This window comes from Malus sylvestris, chromosome 3 (assembly GCF_916048215.2).
Source record: "Malus sylvestris chromosome 3, drMalSylv7.2, whole genome shotgun sequence".
NCBI classification, from domain to species: Eukaryota; Viridiplantae; Streptophyta; class Magnoliopsida; order Rosales; family Rosaceae; genus Malus; species Malus sylvestris.
In genome coordinates this window covers 7,758,952-7,775,796 of record NC_062262.1, presented here as the reverse complement: position 1 = coordinate 7,775,796, position 16,845 = coordinate 7,758,952, and the positions used below count along the sequence as shown (strand labels likewise).

Here is a 16,845-nt window from a genome sequence, read left to right as displayed (position 1 = left end):
AGTTTCCAAAAACAAAACCGTGAGGGAATGGTAAGCCCAAAGCGGACAATATCGTGCTACAGTTGTGGAACGGGCCCGAGATATGGTGGACCCCGGCCGGGATGTGACACTTGACGCTGGGGTCCCACGCTGTTGGGACGTGATGGCAAGCAGCCCGCGTGGGGCGCGTCTGCGAGTGACTGGGCCGAGATTGGCCCAAAATCATGCGAGTCCACACGTGTTTGGGGGGAATTTGGCCCAACTTTAGCATTTGGCTTTTAGCCCAATGTTTTAGCTTGGGTTGGGTGGTGTTTGGGGAGAAATTTTGGGGGAAATTTTGGCAAATAGCCCATGATTGGAGTTGGTCTAAAGGAGCGCATGAGTAATGATGAATTACAGGAGGCTCGTAAGGAGTTAATCAATGTATGTATGCTAAGGGTCTTCAATTTCTGTGCATGTATTTTATTCATTCTACTAATTTTAAATACAATTATTCAATCTGTCAAAAAAATATTTTGGATAGGTATCTACATTGAATTTAAATTAGTAAAAAATTTAACTCTAAAATAGAAAACTTTTCATCAAAGACAAATCATTCTGCATTAATCTTATCTGCATCTGTTGTTGGTAATTTCTTTTTGTATTATTTAGATGTTTACATTATGCAGGTCCAATGTCAGATCCCATTGACCATATTCTTAAGTTTTTGAAATCTTGGTATACAATGGCATTGGACTTTAAATGTTGCTACATCGCCTGTATATATATTAGCACTTCTGTTGTTCGAAAGATCATGTGGTAGAGTCTAGAGACCACCAATAGAGGATTTATTTACACTGTGCAACATGCAATTCTCATTATAATATGCTTCTTTTCTGGTTTGATCTTTTGAATACTCTATACAATTGGTTGGAGAATCCATAAATTTTTAGCTACAGTGTTTTTAAATTTTTTTAATTTATTTTAAATTCAATTGGCAATTATTGTTCTTGCTTGTGAATGTGATTTTTCTCTTGTCGCTTGGTGGGACTACTTTGCAGGGATGGGAATCAACAAGTCCTTCTGTTATTGGCGTGAAGAGAATGGGTGATCTGGATAGCGAACCATTTCAAACTGCATGCAAGAGAAAATATTGTAAGCAGTATATGAATAAATAAACTACTGCAACATAGCAAACCAACACAACCCTAGGATTACCAACTAATATCAGATTCACCATAACTAGAGAAACACCAGTTTATAATCTGCAAGATACTTACCTGGAGGCATCGCCATTGAAGAAACAACAGAAGAAGAAGTCTTCTACTTCCAACACTCGAAAGTCTCTTCTCTAAGTGAATAGGGTTTTAGATAATATCAAGAGCGTACGTGAGGAAGCAGGGATTTCAACTATATATATCCATCCATTTAGCTAGAGATTCACTTAGTCCAGCCTATTATCAGAAAGAGTGATAATCTCTATCTCTTAATAAGTTGTAGTCCTATCATGACTCTATATACTAGTATATATTTGATAAGGATCAAAATAGAACAGCTGCAACGTATAAAACTCCACAATTCTTGTCATACTAAAGCTCTCAGACTCCTTGTGTTTCGCATAACTAGTATAACTAGTTAGACGCCACCCAAGTAGTCCAGCTGTAATCTCATTGTCATTCAAACAAGTTTTACAAATATCCAATGGACGAAGCAGCAGATGACCAGGCAGCAATGCTGTGCTCTTTGTGGGAGGATTATCTTGCAGATTCAAGCTGGTATCCATTCAAGATGAGCATGGATCCTTCTGGAGTTGCGAAGGCAAGTATTTTAACTTGTAAAGCACTATCAAGCATCCATAGAATACAATTGATTGTTGCTCCTATTACGCCAGTTTGTACTTCTCATGAGTGCATGCGGTTTCACTTAAAAAAGTTATCCATGTTATTGTTCCATAACCAGTTTTTGTTCAGGATATATCTAAGCGCGACCAGTCCCGTGAATTGGCATTTTCATATTTACTATGGCCTTTCTTCTTCAAGGTTTAGGTTTAGTCCTGTGAATTTGCATCTTCACGTATGCCTCCTATAGCCTTTCATCTTGAAGGTTTACGCTTCTGAAGCTCGTACTGGCTAGGTTTTGTATAACAAGGAGCTTGTTCTGTGTGTCGAGTCAGGCTCCATTTATATGACAGTGGCAATGGTGTAGTGTACAGTCTATTCGCTCTAACTTTGTTGTACTCAATTGATTTGTTCCAGCACATCTCATTTCTCATGCCCTTCTAACTGGATTATGTTTGTTTTAACAATACAGCAAACTATTGACGAGAAAGATGACAAACTGAAAAATATAAAGATGAGTTCGGTGTTCATGTTTACAATGCTGTGACAACTGCCTTGCTGGAATTGAATGAGTATAATCCCAGTGGTAGGTACGCAATACCGGAATTATGGAACTTTGAGCAAAAGAGGAGGGCCTCACTGAAGGAGGTTATCTCAGCTTTACTGAAGCAGTTTGAACTCCAGAAAAGGAAAAGAAGCTGACGGTCCGTATATTGCAATTTGACTTGCTATAGAAAAATGCATGTTGAATTAGGTAGAGCTCTCAACTTGGGTGATAGAAGGTTTATGTAGAAATTTATGTTAAAAGTTGGATAGTAGGACTTTTGTTAATGGAGAATTGGTTATTCTATTGTTCAGTTCGATGTTATAGTTTGTGTGTCGCAAGGTTTATTGTTGAATTGGACTCCCGTCTTATCTTCCCTTGTTATGCCTAAGGGCCAGTTTTAAATCTCGGTTCGAAGCTTCAAAAGAACCTCTACAATTCTTGTTTTTGTCAAAGGTTGTTGTTGGTACATGTGTTAGTTGAGTTTATTTTTCTCGCCAATAAAACATTTTGTAAACTATTCTGGTCGTACATTCCTTGTTACTTGTTTGACCATACGTGTTTCACATCACTGAATTTGGAAGGGCTAGCCGGAGGGGTTTGGATGGAAGTGTTGGGGCTTAAAAAGACTTCACTACTTTGGAGATGTTTATCTCACAAAGAAGAATGTAATGCAGCGGAATTGATAGGCAAGAGAAAGTACGAACACTCAAAGTTTTTTACACAAATTTTTTTTATTCACTCACAAACTAGTACAAGAGGAAACACTCAAACACTCTTACAAGCTTTTGCTTCTTCTCACTTCTCACTACTTTCTTTCTTGGTTGTTTTTCAATACACACACACCTATTTATAGGCATGTTTGCCGACTTCAATGATGCTAGAATTTTCTAGCATATTATTATACACACACACCCACCAACCTAATAGGATAATGCTAGAATTATCTAGCATATTGTTATGCCTGCATGATGCACCGACTTTGGTGCTAGAATTTTCTAGCATTTGCACATTGGCATTGGGTTGGATCACTTGTCTTGGGCTGAAGACAAGATTACTTTTTAACAGGAAGTATATAGTTGACAACATCTTTTGTAATTTCTATGAAGTTCTCGTGAACACACACAACCCCAACACACACTAGGAGCAGTGGAGCACCCTATGGTTAATTTCTTCAGAATTACCCGGTTCTAACATGGTTAAGGCAGTTCATGTTGATTGTTTTCCTACATGCCAAACACAGAGATGTTTTCTGAAGATCACTCATCACTTCACTGATATAGATATGCGGACGGTAGATTTGATTTCGATCAATTCCTCATGTTTTCTCCTGTATCATAACAACTTGGTAGGAAAGCTTTTGCCTATGTTGTGTTTATACTTGTTAGTGTAAATTGAAATATAGCTCAGTAAAATCGGGAACTCTCATTCTCCGACAACCATCCTAGCGTTGTGGTAGGCTCCACGACACATCTTCGCTTGTCATCTATGTGAGAGATGGGGATTGCAAGAACACACATTGATAAAAAAAAAAAAAAAAAGCTTATTTTTTGCGAATGAAATATTTGAAATCGTTGTTTGGATGCTGTGCATGAAGTATGACTACATTTTTCTTAATTTTGCATAATATGACTACATTTTTTTGTTTTAAATTTCGCATCAATTTGAACAGCATCATAATGCTTGGAAAACCCTAAACCTTGATTTAGGTTTTTTGTAGGTTCTTATCGGAACTTTAACTATTTGGTAGGTCTTGACCAAATGGTTAAGTTATGGGATGTGATATCCACACACCATTTTTTACTTCTCTCACATCCTTTTAATTTTTGGCCGTCAGATCAGATGAATTGAAGAAGATCAAAGGACAAAAATTAACAAGGGGTGTGGGAGAAGTAAAAAGGGGTGTGTGGATAGCACACCTTAATATCGAGGGCTTTTCGTTGAAGTTCCCGTTATTAGGAAAACTAATTAAAAGGACTTGAAAACTTTGAGTTTTAACAATAAGGACAAAATAAAGGGTAAAATGAATAGTACCATGATTGACTTTTTAGTGTAAAAATGTGGTTTTTCGTTAAAGTGAAAAGTACCGAGGACTTTTCGTTAAAGTTCCCTAAGTTATTTTAGTGGATACGTGCCAAAATATTGAATCCTTTCATTTGTCACAGATTCACGTACTTTAAGGCTGGAGCCTACTGAAAATACGCACAGCTTCGGTAGGTACCTGCTAAAACTACATGTAGTTATGACAGATATAACTGTTGAAACGTGTACAGTTTTGGTAGATACATGCTGAAACTTTATGTGGAGAGTGTGGACTATGTGATTAGTTTGGGTAAGGTGGATGTTCTCTAGATTATTTAGGGTTGTCTTAAGGTGACGTCATTGACACTTTGAAAAAATTATTATACACTTCTAAGTGTATTTGTTGGAGAGTGCACAGTACGGTACATACTCTCTGATATTCTGTTAGAGAAAAAATGATAAACTTTATAAGATGAAGCCACAAATTCCATCCCCAAAAACAAACCATGTCCAAAATTAAACCAACCCCTTGACTGCTATGAAAAACACAATTGGACTTCAAAGTAGGGCAATTAAAAAATTTCACCCAATTTAGCACGTCTAGCTCAAAGTTTGAGTCGAAATAGCTAAATTGATAATACAATGAATAGTGGGACATGTTTATGACTTAAAGTTGGGGTGAGTTTTAGATGGATCAAATTGAAATAAAGTTTGATTCCAAAACTTCGGTTCATATCGGATACATATTTCCAAAATGGTTTTTTATTCACACCTCATATTTTATTGAATACATCATACATGCTGAACACACTTTGCATCTACCTTTTCAATTACAATACTAAAAGAAGAAACAAATGATACAACTAATGTGTGCCTCTAGCTTCGATTTTCAATTATTCTTTCCGTCCTACCACTTGAGTCTTGAGTTACATCATGACCTTATTAACTAAGTTTATCTTAAGTAAAAACACCATAACACTAAAGGTTGTTGAATAATCTTCAATCCATTCCATGACAAATTTAATATAATCTCGAAGAAACGTGTCACTCTGATCTTTCTTCCAGCATTTGAACGCCAACATACCTGCTCAAAGAACAAAATTTGGTGTGGGAAAAGAACAACTATATATTCTTACACAAATAAATAAATAAAGTAATTAAGGACTTAGTTAAATTTTTACTAAGTAGTTGTATTATGTACAGGTAATTTCTTGTGGTTGTGAACTTAAATGTACATGTGTAACATGCATACCTGCCCAACATCATGAGAGTGGCTTGAGGATTGGTCCCTGGTGATAAATTGAATACAGATCCATCAACAACACGTAATGCCTTGATCCCCATGACCCGTAAATCTTCATCAACTACCTTTCCGACCACGCATCCACCATGGTAGTGCCAAAATGTGGCTACTGTATCTCGACAATAGTTTCAAAGGATGCATCATCTGACTATTTCACTGGTAAAAGCGGTCCAAAAAGTTGAAACCTTCTAGACCTGGCAAATCTTGAGCCTTATACGGTTTCAATGAGTTTGTTTTTAATAAATCACCCATTTTCCTCACGGCACTAACACAACGAGAAATGTCTGCCTCCTGTGCAAAGTAGTTGAATTTGACATTTGGAGCAACTTTGACATCATAGGATGATTGCAGCTTAAGAGAACCATAGGACAAGGGTCCTGGAAATTTGACAATAATGTGCCCGAAACTTGAATTTATGGTCATGGGAATAGTTGGACTAGGGAAAAGACTAAAGGCCTGAGTAGAAAATGGCATGCCGGAGAAAGTCTCTATGTAATAATCACTTGTGATACCAACAAACTGTGCAGTAGAAGGTTCTACTTGAAACGGGGCCAAAGTGGTAATGTAATTACGAGGTTATCACGCATAAACTGCCCAACGTAAGGTTGTGGGTGAACAACTGGGATTTTACGAGATGAAAGGTAAGATTTTGGGCCAACACCACTAAGTAGTAGAAGTTGAAGACTTCCAATTGCACCTGCACTCAATATAACCTCACCCTTACCACGTATCAATGCCCGATGAGACCTCCCGTTAGAATCACTGTATATGATTCCTTTAGCTGACAAACCTACATAAAATCGATATTAGAATTGGACATATATTTAATTTACAAGTAAACAGAATAGATTCAAATCCTTCAAATATATCAAAGATTCTCTCTTTTTGTAATGCCATGATAGATTCAATTTTTGTTTTATGGAAATTTTGTTGAGAATGAATGCTATATTGATGGAATGATGAACCTTGCATAGGCTTATAAGTAAATTGGATCACTCTCCGTATTGTCAATTGGTTTTATGTTTGAACCTCAACTTTCTTCAAATTTAAATGACCTATAATTGTATATATCAAATGTGTTTGGATACCTGATGCTTTGGAAGAGAAAATGATCCTCTCTACTGTGGCAAGAATTGCAACTCTCAGGTTTTTTGGATGTCCTTTATTTAGGTGTTCCACAGCTCCATGTCTTTTTCCACGATCGTCAAAGAGCGTAGCCGAGACTTTACTTCCCAGAATGTGATCCAAAGTCAGTCCATTGTCTGGACGAACACCAGCTTCTAACATTGCATCTTTCACAACAGACTGCCAGTGTGTTACATTCGGACGGAATGCTACAGTGTTTTCAACCCATTCATATGAATTATTGACTAAGTTCATGTCCAATTTAATTCCTGATTTCTGGTAAAATTCACCGTCGGCTCTTGAGTATATACCAATATTGATCATACTTGACCCGCCTAGGATCCGTCCTCTTAGATTAGCTACACCATCTTCTGATGTGAACCTCTGGGCCGGCGTCTTACCGTCATCTTCTTGCATGAAATTTGCAAGAGTCCCATTGTCACCCAACACATTTGGATATGCTGATGGAATATCGCCCCTTTCTAGAAGGAGCACGGATTAGTTTGCAGATAAAGTTGCTGCCAACGGACACCCTGCCGTGCCCCCTCCCACAACAATGTAGTCATATTCTTCTTGTAATGGTAGATCAGTTGCGTTACGTACAAATTTCAAGTAGCCAAAATCTGCATTATATGAACAAAAGAGATGAGGTAAAAAGTTTATATATAAGGAGAACTATTTTTTATTAAACTGATTTGTCATGTAAGTTACTTTGAAAAACCAATGGGACTTTCAAACTATATTTACCAAGATCATCAGATGGATTGGCGAATGAGTGAACTTCTGGTTCAGGGAAGAACCCAAAAAAGTACAAGAGCAACACTATAGCAGCAGTTGTTGATTTCTCCATATTGTTTTCAAAGCTAGATATACATCTTTCTATCCGGAAATTAGAATATATATATATAAAAAAAAGGTTAGTTTTGTTTGTACCGTACTTGACCAATCCTGAAACTACTGAGCACCGGTTAACGTTATACCGTCAAGGACCCAGAAGAGTTTTCCTCCAACCAGAAGGCCAATCACAGCACAACACGTGTCGACATCAGAAGCCAATCATAGCGTGACATGTGTCAACATCAAAAGCCAATCACAACACGACACGTGTCAATGTCAGAATGAAACTAGAAACTCTCTTCTATAAATAGAGATCATTCTATCACAACATTTCCGAATGTCATTTGTACTAAATCATTTACTAGTACTCACTAAGGAGAGCTTGAACCTATGTACTTGTGTAAATCCTTCACAATTAATGAGAACTCCTCTACTCCGTGGACGTAGCCAATCTGGGTGAACCACGTACATCTTGTGTTTGCTTCCCTGTCCCTATCCATTTACATACTTATCCACACTAGTGACCGGAGCAATCTAGCGAAGGTCACAAACTTAACACTTTCTGTTGAACCAAAGTCCTCACAGATTTTATGCATCAACATTTGGCGCCGTCTGTGGGAATGACACTTATTCCCACTCTCTTCAGCTTTGTCAAGCTGGTTTCCACCATTCGTACATTCTCTTTTGACCAGGCATCCCTCTCCGACATGGGGAACGAAGGAAGCCACAACACACAAAATGACACCCCTCTTGCACCTAGTGCGAAGCAACGAAAGAATGAAGGAAAGAGGGTTGCTCTTCAAGCTAAAGTCGATGAGCTAGAAGCTCAGAACAACAAGATAGCAATGAAGAATGAGGTCTTCCAGGAGCAGTATGAGAAGCTCTTTGAGACGCTCCACGAAACTATGCGTACTCAAACACACGAGCTCGTTGCCCCTGTGGACATCAACCATCATCTGGGTGCCCCCCAACACGGAGGGTCACCTTCCTTCGACATGGGTATCCCTGATGAGGAGCAGGTTAATCATCAAAACATTGATCAACATGAGACTTCTATCAACCCAGCTGCTTTGACCCGAAGCAGGAGAAGTGAAGGAAGACACCTCCTGACAGAAGGGTTGGAAGGATCAAAAGCTGTTTATCGTGACTGCCGAGACTTTCTAAAGCAACATCGAGAGAATCCCCTCCACATATGCTCGAAGATCAATGACCCAAGGGTTTCTAAAAGACTCGGTCCCTTCCCACGACCCAGGCCAGCTGCCAATCTAGGGAAGGAATAACAAGTCCCAAAGGAACATGAAGGGTACATGGGACTCTGAGGTATTCTGACAAAACTCGCCCTAAAAGTGAGTACGGCGAGTCCAAGGAAAAACTACACGCCCTTGCTCAAACTTTCCTACTTCTAAGAGATGATGGAGACTTACGAAAAAAAATTCCAATGGTACATAACTCCACTCAGGACCCCCTTGTCCTACAGCTCATTGAGAAAGTAAACAAGTTAAACGTCGAACGTCAGGCTGAGATACCTGACTGGAACCAACCCAGGTCTGGCCCTCTCACAAGGAGGATCCTCAACACCCCCCTTCAAGCGAAGACAAAATAAAAGCTTGGTTTGCAACTCTATACTGAAAGGGAGGACCCAATTGAACACCTTAACCTCTTTGAGTCCACCATGGCATATCAGATGCATATCGACGAAGAGCGATGTCTTCTTTTCCCCTCCACCCTCTCTGGCAGAGCTCTAAACTGGTATTATTGTCTTCCACCTGAGACAGTAGACTCATTTGAGGAACTGAGGAAATTGTTTGTCTCTCAACACATCTTCCGGACTGATCGCTTGCATTCTGCAGATGACTTGTACACTATTCACTAGAAGCCGGACGAGTTACTACGAGAGTATGCTGGTCGTTTCAGCCATGAGTATTCTCGCTGCGCTGAGGCAGATGATAAGACCGCCCTCAAGGCCTTCACGGCAGGCCTACGTGATTGTTTCTTCAAGTGCATGATCAATGCCAACACTTGGAAGATTTACTCTGAGGTGATGACACAGGCTTACAACCATGCCTCTGCTGAGGCAATGACATATCAAGGGAAACCCCCCCACAACCACCCCTTATCAGCAAGTAGGGAGTGGAAGCCAGATCCAACCAAATGAGAAGACCTCGACCTTCCAAACGGCAGCGGTGCCTCCCCTACCTTACTTAATATTTTGCCAAGTCAACAGACATATCAATCTCAGGGCAAAAGGAAAGATTTTCATCCTCACTAGTCTCATTTTAGTAAAAAGAGTAAGGGACACTACCGCGATAACCAAGGGTATCGCCATGATAATCCCCGACCCCAGGCAGTCAACACAGTGGGTCAAGCACGTGTCAGGATAGCCCCTACCCCGAGGTATGAGGCATACACACCTTTGAACGCCACATGTGTGGCCATTTACCCCAGCATAACACACCTGATACCGAAGCCAAAGCCGAGGCACCCAGATTACAAGCTTACGAAGAACACAGGCACGTTTTGCTGCTACCACGAGCATAACGGCCATGACGGCAAGAAGTGTATCACCCTTTGTGATCATATTGAAGCTTTGGCACGTGAAGGAAAAATTGATCAATTCTTCCTTCACCCTCCAAAGGGTAACCGTAACCAACGCCAGGTGAATGTGATATATTCCATAAGTGGTGGCACACCCATATCTAAATCTTCCAACAGGGCCATGAAAAATAATGAACGAGCTTTAAGGTCTGGCCACCAAGTGTTTCATGTGGAAGACATCAGAGGAGGTAAGTATCAAAAGCCTAACTGGGATCCAATATGTTTCTACCCTGAGGAAGAAAGCGGTATCATCTACCCTCACAACGACCCACTAATTGTGGAAGCTCACATAGCCAACTTTGAAGTACGACGAATCTTGGTAGACACGGGGGCGTCAGTCAATATCATGTTTGCTGAAGCTTTTAGGGCACTTAATGTAGCTGAACACTTGCTCGATTGCTCGATTTCCCCTCTGATAAGCTTCTCCGGTGATATCGTGCAACCTTTGGGGAGCATACATTTACCTTTCACCATTGGTACAGGCCCTTACACAGCTACCATTACCACTAACTTCCTGGTGGTTGATTGTCCAACAATATATAATGTCATATTCGGACGCACATGCATCAATGATCTCAAAGCCATGGTATCCACACATATGTTGTTGATGAAATTTCCAACCCCCTATGGCAATGGTTACATCAGAGGAGATCAACTTAGTGCACGATCATGTTACAACACTTCGGTCAAGCAACAACACCTGTCTATGCCCAAGGAAACCCTTTCTATACATGACCAAGTCCTAAAGACCAGCCTAGACGAAGCCAACTTAAATCTTCACGGTGGCAACAGTCAACCCGACGATCCTCGAGATGACTCTTTCACCCAGCAAGCACAACCCGTTGAAGAGTTGAAGAACGTCTCTATCTCAAAAGATTATCCGGATTGCATGGTGAAGATTGACACCACCTTGTCACCACCTTGTCACCACCCATTCGGTTGGCATTGATCTCTTTTTTTGCAAGAGAACACTGAGGTCTTCGCCTGGTCATACGAGGATATGCCAGGCATCTCTCTCGATATCATCTGTCATCGTTTAAGTATTGACCCCAAGACTAAGCCAGTGAGACATAAGCGAAGATCTTATGACGCTGAACGGTACGAGGCAATGAAGGTAGAAGTTGAAAAACTCAAAGGTATAGGCTTCGTCCGCGAAGTCAATTATCCAATGTGGGTAGCAAATGTTGTCATTGTTAAGAAGAATCCAACCAAGGAAAGTCTCCTGCTCCAAAAGGTCTTGTGGAGAATGTGTGTCGATTACACCGACCTAAACAAAGGATGCCCGAAGGATAGCTTTCATCTTCCTCTCATAGACAGACTTATAGACTCTACGGCAGGGTGTGAACTTTTGAGCTTTATGGATGCTTACTCAGGATACAACCAAATCCTCATGAACCCTCCGGACCAATAACACACAACCTTCACTACTGACAGGGGACTATATTGCTATAAAGTCATGTCATTCGGCCTAAAAAATGCAGGAGCAACTTATCAGAGACTGGTCAATTCAATGTTCGCTGAACAGATTGGGAAAAGCATGAAAGTTTACGTTGATGATATGCTAGTCAAGAGCAAACATGCTGACCAACACATCACCAACCTATCTGAAACTTTCACCATTCTGAAGAGGTATCGAATGAGGTTGAAACCCAATAAATGTGCCTTCGGCGTAGGCTCTAGAAAATTCTTAGGCTTCATGATAAGCCAACGAGGCATTGAGGTTAATCCTGAGAAGATCAAAGCAATCATTGACATGAAGGAACCGGTAACTTCAAAAGACATCCAGAGCCTTACTGGCAAGGTGGCAGCCTTAACTAGGTTCATCTCTAAGGCCACAGACATATGTGCTCCTTTCTTCAAAGCACTTAAGGGAAGTAAGAAGTACATTACATGGACTAATGAATGTGCTGAGGCATTCAAGAACCTCAAAGACTACATGAGTAAAGCCCCTCTGCTATCCAAACCTAAGGTTGGTGACACTTTCATTATCTATCTGTCGGTATCGACTTCAACAGTAAGTTCCGTTCTCATTCGAAATGATGGTAATGTCGAACGACCTGTCTACTACGCTAGCAAGGCCTTACAAGATGCGGAGACACGATATTCCAACATTGAGAAATTGGCTCTAGCATTGGTCATGTCTGCTTGAAAACTTCGCCCTTACTTCCAAGAACACTCAATCATAGTGCTTACCAATCATCCTCTTCGACAGATACTCCAAAGTCCTGACACTTCCAGGCGAATGATCAAATGGGCGATAGCATTGGGTGAGTTTGAAATCTCCTACCAACCAAAGCCAGCTGAAAAGGGCCAAGCAGTGGCAGACTTCATCGCCGACTTCACATATCCTGTTGACATTGTTTCTACACCTAAAGAAGTGGTTTCATTACCCTCGGAAGCTTAGAAAATAGAACCAACAGCCCCAACATGGAGTCTATATGTTGATGGCTCCTCCAACCAATAGGGTTGTGGAGCAGGACTAGTCCTTACGACCCCTGACAAAGTGGCGATGAAGTATGCTCTTTGTTTCAAATTCAAGGCGTCGAACAATGAGGCCGAATATGAAGCCCTCCTAGCAGGCTTACGTTTAGCCAAACACCTTGGGGTTCAACGAATTGATATCTTCAGTGACTCCTAATTGGTGGTTAACCAGGTCACTAACAACTTTGAAGCTAAGGATAGCTCTATGGCAGCATATCTGGCACAAACACAATTGTTGCTCAAGCACTTCCACAACCAGATCACCCAAATTCCTCGAGCGGCAAACAGTCATGCAGATATTTTGGCTTGCCTCGCCTCAGCGGTAGAAAACAAGATTGGGAGAAAAATTCGGGTCGAATTGTTGGCAACACCAAGCACTATGGCTGCGGAAGTGTGCAACTTACAACAGGGGGATTGTTGGATTACCCCGATTTATAGATTCCTTGCTCGTGGCACCCTTCCAAATGACAAAGTCCAAGCTAAGCAGATTCTATACAAGGCTACCCGTTACTTGATCATTAATGACCAACTCTACAAGAGGGGTTTTAACCTACCATACCTAAGATGCCTTACGCCCGCAGAGGCGGAAACTGTCCTTCGGGAAATACATGAAGGAGTCTGCGGAGATCATTCTGGATCTCAATCCCTAGCACACAAGGCTTTTCGCCAAGGATATTACTGGTCAACACTCCACCATGATGCCATCAGAATATCCCGGTCATGTGATAAGTGTCAACGCTACGTAACTATTCCTCACTCCCCTCCCGAGTCGCCCACTCCTATGATCAACCCTTGGCCTTTCGCCCAATGGGGACTTGATTTGATCGGCCTAATGCCTACAAGGAAAGGCAAGGTTCGTTATGCAATCGTTGCAGTTGACTACTTCACAAAGTGGGCTGAAGTAGAACCTTTAGCAACCATTACTGAGGCAAAAATAGAAGACTTCATATGCAAGAACATCTTTTGCAGATTCGGCAATCCCAATGCGATAGTCACTGACAACGGGCGACAGTTTGACAACAATAAGTTCAGGATGTTCTGCTCTAAGTTCAACATCAACTTATGTGTTGCCTCCCTAGCTCATCCCCATTCTAATGGACAAGTTGAAGCCATCAACAAAATAATCAAGCGAACTTTGAAAACCAGCTTAGACAAGGCTAAAGGTTGTTGGCCAGAATTTGTACCCCAAGTTCTTTGGTCATATTGCACTTCATATCGAACATCAACAGGAGAAACCCCATTCTCACTTGTCTTTGGTACAGAGGCCATTGTCCCAATTGAGCTTGAGCAAGCAAAGTTGCGAATCCAAAACTACTTGCAAAGAGAAAATGACAAACAACTTACCCTCAACTTAGATCTAGTAGAGGAACACAGAAACCAGGCTCACTTGAGGAATGTCGCCTACAAGCAGCGCATCTCCAACTACTATGACTCAAGGGTCAAACCTCGTTCTTTCAAAGTGGGGGACTGGGTATTGAAGAAAAGATTACTCGGCGACATAGCCTTGAGTGAAGGAACGCTTAGTCCAAACTGGGATGGACCGTTTGAAGTTGTTGGCATCAGTCGCCCTGACTCCTACAAGCTTAGAAGCTCCGATGGCAAGACCCTTGGCCATCCATGGAACGCTGATCACTTAAAGTACTATTACAAGTAAACTCACATGGTACATGTGTTAAGTTTCAGCCATTCGGCATCCTATGTAACGAAGACTATTTGGCATGAATTCAATAAAGAGGTGATTTAGACAACTCGGTCCTAATCCTCTTACATTCTTAGCAATGAAACACTCGAGTTCAAAGCTTCAACATGAATGCTTCCAACATGAAACAAAGTCTAAGTTTATGTCAACAAGACTATACAAATAAACGAACAGCTTCACAGTATATTCGTTCAATCATACATTCCAACACATTCATACATAAGCAAACTATGCTTTGAAATGGTTCAACATACTTTGTGTCATTCGACACTTGCTACAATGTGCCTAAACACCTTGCCCTTATTCTCACCAACTAGGTGATGAAATGTGAAGAAGGAACTCATCTTCATACCACCAACCAGGTGATGACATGTACAACCCGTATTCTAATATCATTTGGCAACTTGCCACTCATGCCACCAACCAGGTGAAGAAGGAACTCATCTTCATACCACCAACCAGGTGATGAAATGTACAACCCGTACTCTCCTTCATGCCACCAACCAAGTGATGAAATGTACAACCCGTGCTCTAATATCATTTGGCAACTTGCCATTCATGCCACCAACCAGGTGAAGAAAGAACTCATCTTCGTGCCACCAACCAGGTGATGAAATGTGATTAAGGAACTCACATTCGTACCACCAACCAAGTGATGAAAGCAACTCACTATTTATTCCACCTACCAGAAGACGAGTGGTACAACTTGTACATGTGAACTCCTAGCATTCACAAATAATCAAAAACCCTCAAGCTTGACAACTCAACTAGGGGATAACTTATGCCTAACAAGAGTTATAGTCACCAACAAAGTCTTATTGCAAGCCAACAACAACTTCAGTGCATGGCATACAAAGATCAAGCTATCCAGCCCTCTTGCATCTGCTTCAGACATTTCTCCTCTGTAACAATGCAAACACTACAACTCGTAGAAAGCTTCACACACTCTTGATCAAGACAGTGTGAAGCAAAACCAATTTATGGTGCCAACAAGAGCTTCATCAATCGAGGGCAACCACAATTCTCAAAAGCTTCACACACTCTTGATCAAGACAATATGAAGCAAAACCAATTTATGATGCCAACAAGAGCTTCATCAAAGGAGTTCAACCATAATTCTCAAAAGCTTCACACACTTTTGATCAAGACAGTGTGAAGCAAAACCAATTTATGGTGCCAACAAGAGCTTCATCAATGAAGGGCAACCACAATTCTCAAAAGCTTCACACACTCTTGATCAAGACAGTGTGAAGCAAAACCAATTTATGGTGCCAACAAGAGCTTCATCAATCGAGGGCAACCACAATTCTCAAAAGCTTCACACACTCTTGATCAAGACAATATGAAGCAAAACCAATTTATGATGCCAACAAGAGCTTCATCAAAAGAGTTCAACCATAATTCTCAAAAGCTTCACACACTTTTGATCAAGACAGTGTGAAGCAAAACCAATTTATGGTGCCAACAAGAGCTTCATCAATGAAGGGCAACCACAATTCTCAAAAGCTTCACACACTCTTGATCAAAACAGTGTGAAGCAAAACCAATTTATGGTGAGAACTAGAGCTTCATCAATGGAGGGCAACCACAATTCTCAAAAGCTTCACACACTCTTGATCAAGACAGTGTGAAGAAAAACCCATTTATGGTGCCAATAAGAGCTTCATCAAAGGAGTTCAACCACAATTCTCAAAAGCTTCACACACTCTTGATCAAGACATGTGAAGCAAAACCAATTTACGATGCCAACAAGAGCTTCATCAATGGAGGGAAACCACAATTCTCAAAAGCTACACATACTCTTGATCAAGACAGTGTGAAACAAAACCAATTTATGGTGCCAACAAGAGCTTCATCAATGGAGGGCAACCACAATTCTCAAAATCTTCACACATTCTTGATCAAGACAGTGTGAAGTAAAACCAATTTATGGTGCCAATAAGAGCTTCATCAAAGGAGTTCAACCACAATTCTTAAAAGCTTCACACACTTTTGATCAAGACAGTGTGAAGCAAAACCAATTTATGGTGCCAACAAGAGCTTCATCAATGAAGGGCCACAATTCTCAAAAGCTTCACACACTCTTGATCAAGACAGTGTGAAGCAAAACCAATTTATGGTGACAACAAGAGCTTCATCAATGGAGGGCAACCACAATTCTCAAAAACTTCACACACTCTTGATCAAGACAGTGCGAAGAAAAACCAATTTATGGTGCCAATAAGAGCTTCATCAAAGGAGATCAACCACAATTCTCAAAAGCTTCACACACTCTTGATGAAGACAGTGTGAAGCAAAACCAATTTATGGTGCCAACAAAAGCTTCCTCAATGAAGGGCAACTACAACTCGTAAAAAGCTTCACACACTCTTGATCAAGACTATTCGAAGCAAATTCAATTTATATGGTTCATTCAAACCTTCGACTACTACAAGGTGTGGCT

The 16,845-nt window shown here is 40.8% G+C and overlaps 2 pseudogenes; one reads left to right on the top strand and one right to left on the bottom strand.

Moving 5' to 3' along the window:
* The first annotated feature begins 330 nt into the window (after window positions 1-330).
* On the top strand, window positions 331-2,635 carry LOC126616921 (protein INVOLVED IN DE NOVO 2-like; annotated as a pseudogene).
* Window positions 2,636-5,108: 2,473 nt separating this feature from the next.
* Window positions 5,109-7,661, bottom strand: LOC126616881 ((R)-mandelonitrile lyase 1-like; annotated as a pseudogene).
* Window positions 7,662-16,845: the final 9,184 nt, after the last annotated feature.